Source organism: Echinops telfairi, unplaced genomic scaffold (assembly GCF_000313985.2).
Source record: "Echinops telfairi isolate 266 unplaced genomic scaffold, ASM31398v2 ScPeMD7_23;HRSCAF=83, whole genome shotgun sequence".
NCBI classification, from domain to species: domain Eukaryota; kingdom Metazoa; phylum Chordata; class Mammalia; order Afrosoricida; family Tenrecidae; genus Echinops; species Echinops telfairi.
Window position 1 is genome coordinate 27,094,716 of NW_022103920.1, and position 11,485 is coordinate 27,106,200.

Below are 11,485 nucleotides of genomic sequence, written 5' to 3' on the forward strand. Positions count from 1 at the left end.
ATTTGATCTCCCTTTTGAACCATTTAAAAATTTTTTCAGCTTTTAATATTTTCTGCTTTCTTTTAAATTGCTTATTCTCTGTTGTGTTTGGTTATTGCTATTGGCTGTCCTTGTTTGTTTTCTGTTGGTGTTTTGTATGATTTTTTTATATATAAAATCCAAGATAGGTAAATCTATAGAGACAGTAACTGCATAATGGTTACTTGGGCTGCAATTCACGAAGTTAGCAGTTCAAAACCACTCCAAGAGAAAGATGGGGCTTTCTACTTCCATGAAGGGCCATGGTCTCAGAAATCCAAAGGACAGTTCTATCCGGTACTATAGGGTCACTATTACCATATATACTCAAGTATAAACTGACCCGAATATCAGCCAAGGCACCTAATTTGACCACAAAAACTGCATTAAAAATGTGCTGAAAAGCTCGGTTATACACGAGTATATATGGTAGCATGGACTCTGACAGCTTTTGAGGGGCTTAGCAGGGGTGGTTGGGGGAAACAGGGAGCTAACAACAATGAGTATAAGAAGAAAGTGTTCTGAAATTGACTGTGGTGATTGTACAACTCTTAATATGATGGAACAATCAAATTGTATGATATGTGAATTACATGCCAATGAAATTCATCAAAAGGGCAAATGGATACAAAGAATTGGAAGTGGTCCAGTCAAAGAAAAAGTGAATATCATGAATATTCAAGAATCGGTCTCATGGAACATTTTCTGAGATGTTCAGTGTGTTTTGTTTGTTGATTTTCTGGAGGGCCAAAGAACAATAACATCTACTTCTTGTGAGAAGAATGTTTTGTGAGTTAGTAAAAACTTCAGGGGGAAAACTCTCAGATAAACTTCCCCAGAGGATCTTTCCCCACCACCACAATGCCCCTGCTTGTTCTTTTCATTGAACGAGGGAACTTTTATTAGAATCTCTGTGGGAAATCCTCCGTTGACATACTGCCTTCTTTTTGTTTCCCATCCCTATAACATCTTTAAAGGGCTTCTTCTATTTCAGTACCCATTGATGTGGTTAAATAGAGTCCCAAGGTCTTTAATTCCTTAATGGTTAGTATGACCACTTTAAAATGTGTGTTGGCCTTCGTGGATCTTATGTTGAGAAATAAAGTTTATAGTTTTAATGTTTACCTTTTCATTCCACTCTTCCTTGAACCTTTTGAAGCCCTCTTGTACCACAAATAATCAAAAGCAGCTATCAAGTCTCTAATTCTTTCGTTCTCCAAGCATAAACTCCAGTTCATGCATGCTTGGTCTTAGAGGATGAACCAAAACCATGCCTGTTGTACAGCTTTGACCCTTCCTCCGTGCGACTGCATGATCACTTGTTATCAAATTGATTCTTACTCATGGCAAGCCCATGCGTTACACAGTAGAACAGTACTCCATAAGGTTTTCAATGCTATTGCCTTTTGGGAGCAGATTACCAGGCCTTTCTTCCAAGTGCCTTTGAGTGAGTTTGAATCACCAAATTTCTGGCTAGTCGTTAAGCTCTTACCTGCTTGTGCCAACCAGGACCACCATTCATTCGATTGATGCCTCTAAAGTCAACCTTTCACAACAAAACACAGGACCCTAAGTGATATTCGTCCAGCATAAAGTTAAAAGTTCTGTCCCAACCCCATCATGGATATTCAATTCCCGTTTATGCAAGATCACGGACAACTGTTGACTTTATTAAGCTGATTTTCACATAAAATTAAAATACCTCTATTTGATATGTCACTACTTGTGCTGGCAATGGTATTGATCAATAGAAGGAGCTATACAAGCAGTGTCATGAGGTCCCATATATTCATTTTGAAAAAAGTACAGTGTAATTAAATCAGTCGGTAATGCTGGAGAGGCAAATATTACTCTCCTCATTTATGGACAAAAAAAACATGAGATACAAAGGTTAAATGACTCATACAGGATTACATAGCCAAGAAACAGAATGAGACTAGAATTATATAAATTATATATAAAACCACATTACTGTGGAGTGTGTGTTTTCCAGAGTCTTTATTTATAACACAGTGCATAACAGAATATTCACATATGAAAGTAGAATTTGAGTGAAAATATGTTTAGGCAGATAATTCTATTGTTTTTTGTAATTCTCCTGTGAACATGTTTACCACATCTGTACAAACCTTCTGGGGTTTGTTTGCCACTTCAATAAAGAAGTTTTTTTTTTATATATATATAACATTTAAAAAAGGAAACTCCTTTAATTCAACCTGGCAGGTAATTTTTCTTCAGGGTTTAGAGTGATGAAAGTAGCATTTTATGCTAAGACTCTAGAGACTATAAACAAAATGAGAAGAATTATGTGCTTGAACCAAAAAATATGAACTACGGATTCAGAATTTATTAACATAAACCTAAAAGCCATTTAAAAGATTGAAAATGATGCTGTTTTCACCAGCTTCTCGGCAGAGTTGTGAAGTCCATTATAGCTGTAAACAATGTCTGCATAAGAGGGGTCAGTGGAGTCCTCTCTAAAAGACTGTGGCAGATGCTGGGGATGCAAAAGGAAGAACCCCAAGAACTCAATATGTGTAATCTGTACAAAAGTCAGGAACCCCAGAAAATTCTATTTTCTCAAAAATTTAGGAACATGTAGCTACCTCAGAAATTGTTACTTTTTTTAAGTGGTGGGGTAAGTTGCAAAATGATGTAACAAGGGTCATTGGATAGAGAATCCTGATGTCTCTGGGTCTCTGCCCTCAGTTCTAGTGCCCTTGGGGGGAAACAATTCTTTCCCGAGACCTGAGGAGTCCTATCAGATACATCAGAATGGTCATCTTATCTTTAGCAGAGATGGTCATTTTATAATGTAATCTGTTAAAACGACTCAGCCTGTTGTAAGGTCATTTGACGGTCTTGTTATGTTTTAGTCCCGTCTCCAAAGCCTCACTTGGTTCTGCTTGACTTTGATTCACATTCACTAAAATATGAAATGTTTTATCCATAATATATTCATCAGGTTATGGGAGAAAATGTCTCTGTATGGTTTAAGTCTTTTGAAGAACCAAGAGAAAAAGAAGATTCAATCACCTTCCCTCTAAAGAAGTAAAGCCTGCAGTAACTACCATAATGTATTTCCCCACATTCACTATGTGATGTTATGAAATCATAGAAAGCGCATTGGAGTTAAAGTCAGAATATTTGAACTTTAATCCTGTTTCTGAAAGTGTGTGATAGGATCACTTCACCTCTCTAAGTCTGGGTTTTATTCACTGTAAGTAGGAAAAATTACCTACTTCAGAGCTACTATAATGATAAAATTAGATGAATCCTCCACACACAAGTGGGCCTCCAAATGTTTGAATTTTCTAGCTAAATCCATAATTTTCCTGACTAGGGCTATTAACTTTTCAGTCTTTAGCCCACAATCATACTGTTGGTGTTCATCAAACAAAAATTATTATTCAAAAAAGCAATAGTCCATATAGTAACAGAAGGTAGTAAGCTCTCCACTGAGTAAATGAAATGTGTTAGTAACTGAATTTTCAATATTGAAAAATCCCTTTAAAAATCACAGTAGATTGTTCCTTCCCAGACTATCTTCAGAAAAGTTAGGAAGATTTCTTTTCAAAGTCCTGTTTTATAGTCCCTTCATCAGAAGTAAAGACACAAAATCCTTAACAACCTAAAATTTAAGAGCAGACTTACACTTATAGATAACAGGGAATTGAATTTTTTTTAATTTTAGCTCTTTTTGCTCCTTCTCTCGCCACCACCCCATAGCTTCCTTATTAATATCCTTATCATAGTTCGATTTGAATAAGTATATAACAGCATTTATCAAATCTAATTTTGGTGATGAATTGGCAGCATATTTTAAATATAGAAATAGAATGTTGATGTCAAGAAATATCTGCTTTATTTTTTTTTTTTATCAGGGGAGAGCGCGCTCGCAGTCCCCCACTTCCACAAATCATGCAGTGGAGTTTCCCACGTTTGGGGAAATCGCAGGGGTCAGCACATCCGAAGTTCAATGGAAAAGCCTCACCCTGGGAAAACCACCTTCATGATCATGGGATTGTAAGTATGTTTTATTATTTTTTTTTAAGAGAGAAAACTTCCTGCAATTATACCACCCCCAACTGCACCTTCCAGGAGTCCTGTGATGCATTGGCTAAGTAGTTGGCCGCTAACCGGTTGGCTGCTCCAACCTACAATACCGCTGCCATAAAGAATGCAGACTTGGAAACCATATATGAAATTGCTTCTTTGTGCTACAGAGTAACTGTGAGTCAAGACCAGTTCCCCGTGGGTGGGATGGCCATGCATTTTGATCTTAGTTCTTAGGTGCCATAAAACTGGTTCAAACTCATAGCAGCCCTATGGACAATAGAACCAAATATTGCCCGCTCCACTGCTGTACTAACAAGTCCTCCGTTTGAACACATTCTCATGGCTGCTGTGTCATACCATCTGGCGGAGGGCCTTCCTATCATTTACCAAGAATAATGTTCTTCTCAGGGGCTAGTCCCTCCTGATAACATGCCCAAAGTATTTGAAACAGTCTCATGAGCCTCACTTCTAAGGATCATGCTGGCTCTTCTTCCCACACAGATTTGGTTTTGCTTAATTTTAGGCTATCCATAGCATTGTGAAAGAGGAAAGTGTATGTTGCAGGGAAAAAACTAGATTGGGCAATTCCCAAGTTCATCCAGGTCTAACAATCTTTGGAGGAATCATGGCTCTGGGGCAGGTTCTCAACCTGTGAGTCACGACCCCATTGAGGATAGAACGACCCTCTCACAGGGGTCGTCTGATTCCTAACAGTAGCAAAATGACAGTTATGAAATAGCAATAAAAATAATGTTATGGCTGGGGGTCACCGCATGAGGAACTGTATTCAAGGGTCCGCCATGAGGAAGGTTGAGAATCACTGCTCTAGGGATTGGCCTGTTTAATAGAGTTAAAAATAACACTAAAGTCCTTTGTGTGTAAAATTTAAACAATAGAAAATGAACTCAGGAATCTTTTAGGGCACTTATGTGTTTATAAAAGGAATATATTGGCAGTAGAAGGAGCATTTCTCTCATTATTAATGCAAGCTGTTTTTCTCCAGAGGAATGAATAGTACAGCTATTGAAGATTTACATGGGTCCAAATCAAAAGTGTTCAGCTGAAGTTCCACATGTTCACACTTTTTGATGCTGACCAGAAATATCAAAAGAAGGAAAACCATAGGTGGTGTAGACTAAAGATTCTTCTAAGACACATGTCCAATACAGACTTTGTTCTGTATCATCATCGTCCTAGTCTTTCCAACTACCAGGCTATCCCTGGCACATTAACTACTCAGAATAAAGCAAAATTACTACCAATCCACCTAAATTTAAATTTAAGTGTTCCTTCAGATATGTTTGTTTTCCTCCCTAACGAAGTTTCATATACTATTTTTATCTCATGCTGTTTAAGTTAAGTTACATCAATAAACCTTTCAAATATGACAGAGGGGGCTCTACAGGTTGTTGACAGTTGGCCTTTCCTATTACTCTCCACCTCTGTTCCCTTTATTCTCCCACCTCTGCTCCCTCTACTCTGGAAGTCTTGTTGTGAGGCACCATCAAGTTGGTTTCAACGCATAGTGACTCTGTGGACGCCGCAACAAAACACTTATTTGCCAGAGACTGGTGTCTCCCAATAACATGCCCAAAGTTCATGAGACATAGTCTCACCATCGTGACCTCTGAGGACAATTCTGGCTATAACTTATCTAAGACAGATCTGTTTGTTCTTGTAGCTGTCTATAGTACTTTTAGTACTCTTCACCAGCTCCAAAATTCAAATGCATTGTCCAACTTTCACATGATTATGAAGTTATCAAAAATACCATGGTTTGAGTAAGGCTCACCTTACATCCGCACGTGCATTCTTGGTCGTCAACACTTTAAAATGTCTGGTGCCACAGATTTGGCCAACAGCCTTTGATTTCTTGATGACTACTTCGGTGAAAATTGATTATGGAGCCAAGCAAGTCTGGCAGGTATTCACCATGAATAATGATTTTCTTTCTTTCTATTCTTTTTTCCCACTTTTATTGGGAGCTCTTACAGATATTATCACAATCCATAGTTCAATTAAGTCAAGCATGATTTTACATTTGCTGCCATCATCATTTTCAAAGCATTTCTTTCTTCTTGCACTCTTTAATATCCCCATTCTCCCCGCCCTCCCCCACCATACCCCCCAAGAACCCTTGGTATTAAATATTATTTTTATTACTGTTATTCCTTTTGTTCCCCCATGCATTACACCATGCAATGCATCAGTTCACCTGCCATTGTGTTATTCGTTCCCCTTGATTGGGGTTATACCGTGATCAGTGCTATCAGTTCCCCACCCCTCTCTTTCTGTACCCTCAGGGATTCCATTTTGTTTTGTTTGTTTGTTTTCTTTCTCTTTGGGTGTCTCTCTATATAAGATAGGCAGGATAAACAATCCCAAGGAGATGGCAACAGGACCAAAGGTTCTGGGGGGTGGCGTGGAGATAGGGGAGGACAGGGCAGAGGAGAAAGTGGGGGGAAGAGGAGCATGAGCCAATAACGACCAGGACAGGAGAATGGCAAGGTATCTAAAAGTGATGGTGAGGAGGATGTAGCGTTCCAGGTCATCTTTGATCAATAGAAATGTATCAGAGAGGAATTATTGAGAGGTGAATGATGGGTAAACATGATAGTGGGGCAGGAAGAAAGAAAAAAAGAAAGAGTTAAGAACAAGAAAGTAAAAATTATATATAGGTAGAACTATATATGCAAATATAAAAATATATAAAGATAGGTGTATTTGTGTGTGTATATATATAAAATCTATTATTATTAGCATATGAACTTCAAAAAGTTCATGGAAAAAATGAAACTGAGAGCTAATGGAAAATTTCCATGAACTTTTGGAGATCCCTGTCTGTTATTTTATTTTGTCGTCAATGTCTGTATAGCCTTATTTCTTCTTCTCTGATCGGTTTTAAATGGTATCCTATTATTAATTGTACTTACACCTCTGCTTTTTCTTCTTTTTAAGCTTGCATACATATTTCTCAATCACAATCTGGCAAAATGACCACAAGGAAGCATGTGAACTCAGGTCTCTTGCCTTCAAGGAAGCTATGCTACTTGGTCTGGGTCACTTTAAGTGAAACTTGCTTTGGGTTGAAGTGCTCATTTTATTATTTCTATTTCACATTATATGTTCTCCCTATTAAATTCCACTGTCTATCACCTACCATTACTTTTGTTGTTACTACATGTTGTTTTCATGTCAAAGGTTTTGACCACTAATTATGACATGGATCCTTTAGGGAAAATGGTGTCCTCCTTAGAATTCTTTACATTGTGGTTTCCAGAAGAACTCCAGAGAAAGGAATCACATTATGAGCCTAGTGTACTTTTAGAAAACATCTCAAAAAGGAAGGTGATCGCCAGGGTTAGATTTCCAGGAGACAGTTCCTTCTGAGGGAAAAGCAAGCTCTCTATTTCTCTATATGGACTCCTCCCTCCCCCCCCTCCCCTCCTCCAGCAACCAGCCCTGAAGTGTCTCTATCTTTGTCCTGAGCCGCAGCCTCAGAAATGGGGCTGCTGCCTCCAGGCACACCCACAGCCACAATCTCACTTGTGCATTTTTCTTCTTTATCCTCTTCCTTCCCCGCCGCCTTCATCAAAGCCTTCTCGCTCTGCGTCCTCTCACGGATCTTTCTGTGCGAGTTCCCGGAGCCTTTAACATCGCCTGATCATAGGAGCATCCAATGATGGATGACTTCATTCTGTTCAAGTTTCCATTCCTTTCTCTGGTTCCCATTAATATGTTTGGCCTTAAGACAACCAGGAAATCACATGTCCTTCCTTCCCACATATTTTGTGAGTAATGGCATTTTGGTTGATCACTTCTGTGACCTGCCTTCCCACATCTAAAGTTCTCCAAATGCCAGGGCTCAGGCTCAGACTTTCTCCTTGTCTTAAATGTGTTCGGTGGCCCTATAAATGCAATGACCTCTTTCTCCCCTCTGCTAAAATTTTGCATTAAATATCTGGCTTTTTTTTTTCATACATATAGATCTACCATAATCTAGCCTGCCCACATTTAGGCATCTTTCCAATTTCTATATTATTATACATTGCTATTCTGTCCATGGTATAACCTTCCTCTTATTTCATTTCAGAACAAAATATAATCCCGGCTGGCTTACATCACTATTAAATTTCCCTAATATGCCCCTCATTGTTTGAAGGCAAGCAATTTCTTATATAATTCGAGAATCACCTTTATACATTCTGGATATAAATCCTCTCTCAGATATATGATTTGCAAATATTTTCTCCCAGGCTGTTGTTATATTTTCATTCTTGTAGCTGTCCTTAAAACCAACATTTTTTATTTCAAGCTGCAGATGAATGCTTATATTCACACACTTTATAGTTGCCGCAAGTTGGAAATAACTCAAATACATTTTAATGGGTAAATAGATAAGCTAATTGTGGTGCATCCATATAAAAGAACCCTACTTATCAACAAAAGGAATTAACTATTGCTATAAATAACAGCTTAAACTTCAAAGGCATTGGACTAAGTGAAAGAAGCCAATCTCAAAAAGCCAGGTGCCATCAATTTGGCCCAAACTCATGAAAACTTGATGCACAAGGAAATGAAATGCTGTCTAGTCCCATATGATCCCATTAAGATGACATTCTATTGTAGTGGAGGGAATAAAACAAGAAGATTGAAGCAAAGGACAAAGTAATGGATGCTAGAATTCAAAGGTAAGGGATGGTCTGATTAAAAACCAATTCCCTGCCATATTCTTATTTTTCTGTATCAAGGTATGGTGGTGCTAGAAAAAATATATATGTATGTATTAAAATCCATAAAACTGTACATCAAAAACAGTGAATACTATCAAACAGGTGTGTTTAAAGAGTAAGACACTGACAACTGAAAAGGAATCAGCTCAGAGTCTACTTACAGTCAATAGCCATCTCCCATTTCCTCTTCCATATGGCAGCAAATCCCACTGTAAAGGTTTGCTGTAATACAGGGGTACACTGCTCTCTGTACAACTCAACAATTGATGCATTTTCTGATAAATAAAATGCCCCAACAATTGCAACTGAGCTTAAGTTAATGACCAAAAATCAGTCCAATTGAAAAAATAATATTCATAATAACCATCAAAGGCATCATCACATCATATTCATATTAGATGCAATAAAAGCATCTCAAAAATATTTTGGGATAATAAAATTAAAAGATTATTTAATTTTTTCCACAAACTTTTTGAAGCTCTCTCATAAGCCTATTTGACCAATTTAATAATATCGACGCAAATCATCTACTTTTCTATGACCTTTGATTATAACAAGAGATTTTTAGCAGCAAGAGATTTACTTTTCTAAACATCAACCAACAAACTGGCCAGTGCCTGTTGTTGAGTAGCTTCCAGCTCATGCTTCAGGGTAGAACTGTGTTCCATGTGGTTTTCAATGGTTGAGTTTTCTGACGGAGATTGCCGGGCCTTTCTTCCAGTGTGCTTTTGGAGAGACACTTATTGGATCAGTTTCTGTAGAGAACCCTGACAAAGATCAAGACATCCCTTTACCTTAAAGAAAAATACTGTTCAGAGAAGCTCAGAAAGTCTCATTCAGTGAGAAAATCACAGTGTCAGGATGAGACCACAACTCCTTGATGCCCGTATTAACTACTTCTTTCCACTGTCTCCCTAGAGCAAAACGATAAATATAACCCATGAAAATAAATCCAAAGAAAGATCAAAGGGTCTGTGTCTAACCTTGTAATTCTTGATTTGATAATTGGGTACATACTTGCTCAAATTCAGTTTCAATTATTAAGGTTAAACACAATTCAAAAATGTGATTCCTCCTTCCCATGAGCCACATTCTAAGTGAATGGTCACCACATGTGTCTAGTGGCTACCATATTCAACACCAAAGATATGGAAGGTTTCCATCATTGCAGAAAATTCTCTTGGGCAGCATTGGTAGATGGTGGCATGACAATGTATAAGTGAAGATATACTATTCTTTGAATTAAATCTATAACAGTGTGTTTGCTGTTATTAGCTCTCAAGAAGTTGGTTCAAATTCATGACAACCCCTTACACAATAAAATGAATTTCTACCTGATCCTATGCCACCTTCATGACTGATGGCAGACTAAACAATTTTTATCTATAAGGATTTTATTGCCTGAGTTTTCAAAATTGATCACCAGACTTTTGTTCCTCATCTGGGTTAGTATATAAACTCCACTTAAACTTATTCAGTCTCCTAGTATGTTGCTGTTGGGTGCTGTCCAGTCCATTCTGACTCACACAGTCCCTGTGCACAACAGAAGGAAACACTGTCTGGTCCAGCACCATCCTCACAATAGTTGTTATGTTTGAGGCCATCAAGGAAGCCATTGTGTCTGTCGGTCTTGATGAAGGTCTTCCTCTTTTTGCTGCCCTTCTACATCATGCAAGCATGAGGTCCTTCTCCAGTGACTGGTCACTCTCTCCTGACAACATTCCAAAGTATGGGACAAAAGGTTGCCATCTTTGCCTCTAAGGAGCATCCTAGCTATACATCCTCCAAGATAGGCTCATTTGTTCTTTTGGCAGTCCGGGCCAAAATTCTTCACCAGCACCACAATTCAAATGCATCGATTCTTCATCAGTCTCCCTTACCCAATATCCAACATTCACATGAACAGGAGGAGATTGAAAAGGTTTGGGTCAGGCACATCTTACACCTCAAAGTAATATCCTTGCTTTTAACACTTTAAATAGGTCTTATGCAATAGATTTACCCAATAAAATCCACCATTTGATCTCTTGACTGCTGCTTCCATGAGCATTGATTGTGGATCTAAGCAGACAGCAATCCTTGACAATTTCAACCTTTTCTCCATTTATCATGATATGACCTATTGGTCCAGTTGTGAGGATTTGGGTTCTCTTTACATTGAGTTGTAATCCACACTGGAGGCTGCAGTCTTTGATCTTCATCCACAAGCGCTTCCCGTCCCCCTCACTTTCAGCACATGAGATGCGTCATTTGCATATCATAGGTTGTTGATAAGTTTGTTCCTCCAATCCTGATGCCACATTCTTCATCACCCAACTCCTCTTACTATTTTCTCAGCATACAAATTGAATAAAGATGGTGAGAGGATACAACCTTGATGCACACTTTCCTTGATTTTAAACCATGCAGTACACTCTTGTTCTGTCCACACACTGCTTCTTGATCCATATACACCTTCTTTTCTTCCCAAGGCTACTATCAGTTTGTTGTGGGCCACACAGTCAAATACTTTAGCATAGTCCATAAAATACAAGTAAATAGCTTTCTAATAGTTGCTGCTTTCAAACAAGATCCCTCTGACATCAGCAATGTTATCCCTTGATCCATGTCCTCATCTAAATCTGGTCTGAACCTTGGGAAGTTCTCGGTCATTGTATTATTGGAACTGATGTTGG

At 38.3% G+C, this 11,485-nt stretch overlaps 1 non-coding gene across 1 annotated transcript; it reads right to left on the minus strand.

The window, feature by feature from the left end:
- Positions 1-3,899: 3,899 nt before the first annotated feature.
- LOC115869301 lies at positions 3,900-4,056 on the minus strand. The gene has a single exon (XR_004046117.1). It is a non-coding gene; the product is annotated as a U1 spliceosomal RNA (small nuclear RNA).
- Positions 4,057-11,485: the final 7,429 nt, after the last annotated feature.